Here is a 2,445-nt window from a genome sequence, read left to right on the forward strand (position 1 = left end):
GTCTTTGAGAACACCCTCTCTGACGGGACAGATGTTGCTACAATGCACAATCTACTCTCCATTACTTTGATCAAACGGGGGTAGACGGAAGCTCGGTATTTCCACCAGCTCAGTGGATCAAATGCCCTTGAAATATGTGTTTCGTTAATATGTGCCCTAATTTTGTGTTTTGTGTTTTTGCACGTTTGGTTTATTCTGTAAATTCGATTCAGATTGCTTGCCAAACGCCTGTGTGGTTTCCCGGACAGTAGGGGGCGATCTGAATTTAAGACATCCAATTCACCAAGAAGAAGAACAAGTACAAGCACAAGAACGGTACCACATCCGGTTCAATGAGCAAGTTTTTCCGCTGTCCACAAGCCCTGTTCTCGGTGAGTAATTTTAACGTTTTAACTTCGCAGTTTATCTCTGAGTGTATAGATGTAGACATTTGGGGAGAGTTATTCCGACACGTTGCTCCTTTAATTTTGTTGTTGTGACTCAACGTAAAAAACAACGTCAGCAAAGCGGCAGTGAGCGAGCACGCCGCCGACAAGTAGACCTCAGCTGTCAATCAAAAAGCAATCGCGAACAGCGTTTGACTTCAATACTATTCTGGATGTTTTCCACATGCTGCTATCAGCAGTGGAAGTGTGGTGGCTTCACATCAGGGGGGTGCAGATTTGTTTCAAAACTATTCCCACAAATGCACCCGTGACTTTGTTCATTTGTTTTTTTCGAAAGGAGGTTGCTCATTGTACTTTAGGTGTGGGGAGAGAGCCGCGAGTGGATCGCTCAAACAGATGCATTGCGAGTGCGGGCACGTTTGGAAATGGACGGGTTGAAAGTCAAAGTCTGCCACTTTACGAATAATGACTCAAATTAAAAAGAAAAAAAAGGCACAACTTTTTTTATGGACTACATTGTGTGACTTTCCATTTTTGTTTTGTTTTTCTGTCTGACCAGATTAGTCAGATTACTGGGCCAAATGCGCAGCCGCCAGACTCGGAGGACATGCGGAAGGGAGGGACGCCGACCTGCATTCGGACACGCGTGAGTATGGAGCTGTGTGGTGTGCTTGAAGAGCTGATGTCTGATGGCACGTTGCACCACAAGGTGGAGGTGAGTGCGCCCGCCTGTCTGTCTCTCACTCAACTTAAACTTCTGCTTCGTGTACTGCACAACAGTGTCAACTCCACATAGACAACCCGAGCATTATCAAGCACTTCTGTTTTTAAACTTTGAAGTGGACCAAGTTAGTTTAAAAATAAGTTATTTATCGAGTGGCTTTCAATGTTATTTCAAATAACATTGAAAGCCACTCGACTAAGTGGAAATTATATGACGTAAAGAATACAGAGAATAATTTTGTTTACATATTTATGAAAATAAAATAACAAATTACATTTATGTTATTCTATGAATGTTTAGGTCAGCAGAGAAGGCCTTGCTGGCCCTGAGGGTCCGCCACTGATATATACATACATATGACTAACTTGGCCCACTTCAATGTCATTTAAAAACTTGACCAGAAGAGTGTGATCATGTAGTTGTGGAGTACACGGCAGTTAGTTTTTGTCTCAGTGAGAGAAGTCGGACGTGCTCATGTCCACCTTGGTGGGTCATGAGATGTGACATCACACATGAGCTGGTCAAGCACATGCAAGACTTAAGCTGCTCCCATCTCGGGCCTGTCGTCAGTGTTTGTGTGTGTGCAACTTGAACTGGCCCACGCAAACATTGACTGGTAAAATGCTTTCACATTGTCCTGTTTGCTTTTCTGTCCAATAAATTGTTGAACTTGAATTCGAGTCTTTGCCTTCCATGACTAAGTCCATCCTCAACTCACTCAAAGCCTTTCATGCTGAGTGGTCACTGCAGCGGAAGACTTCTCAAAGACTTAAGTCTTGAGGAGAGAGTTGCGCATCAGTCACTGGTATGGCCACAAGTGTAATGGGACTTTGAAAAAGTGCTGCAATGCCCCAAACCACACCCAATTTGACATCCACCAATCGCGGTGAGGCCCCTTCTTTGCATAATCCGAACCCCATTTTGCATAACCATGACCACTTTCCAAGTTCTGACCAATCAGATTGCTCCAAATTTGCATAACCACGCCCCAAAGAGACCACCAATCAGAGAACGCCTAATTTGCATTTAACCCCCCCCCCCCACGAATCACAGCATGTTATTGTCATGCTCCACCCACTTTCACAGCTATCAGCGAATCATCAGCCATCATTCCAGCCAGGCCACACCCACTTTCCTGGATTTTTCTGCCTGGGAAAAAAATCCAGTAAAAAAAACATTGGAAAAAAATGTTTGAAAACAAATTCAGAAAAAAGTTTAGAAAAAACTGAAAATAATTTTGTTTACATTTTTTTTTAAGTTAGATTGTGGTGATGTGTTTAAAAATGAAGTTGAGTTGAAGTGTTCTTTGTAATCAAGCTTTATTTCTTTTGCAGA

The 2,445-nt window shown here is 42.9% G+C and overlaps 1 protein-coding gene and 1 long non-coding RNA gene across 2 annotated transcripts in view; both read right to left on the bottom strand.

Annotated features, from left to right (window-relative positions):
* The window catches only part of LOC109506874 (collagen alpha-4(VI) chain-like), a 92,394-nt gene that overhangs the window by 23,016 nt on the left and 66,933 nt on the right, over nucleotides 1-2,445 (bottom strand). The gene's annotated exons all lie outside the window — the stretch shown is intronic.
* On the bottom strand, nucleotides 337-1,023 carry LOC109506880 (uncharacterized). The gene is made up of 3 exons (XR_002166369.1): nucleotides 943-1,023; nucleotides 542-546; nucleotides 337-367 (listed from the first exon to the last, which is right to left on the bottom strand). It is a non-coding gene; the product is annotated as an uncharacterized LOC109506880 (long non-coding RNA).

Source organism: Hippocampus comes, unplaced genomic scaffold, assembly GCF_001891065.2.
Source record: "Hippocampus comes isolate QL1 unplaced genomic scaffold, H_comes_QL1_v1.1 scaffold114, whole genome shotgun sequence".
NCBI lineage: Eukaryota > Metazoa > Chordata > Actinopteri > Syngnathiformes > Syngnathidae > Hippocampus > Hippocampus comes.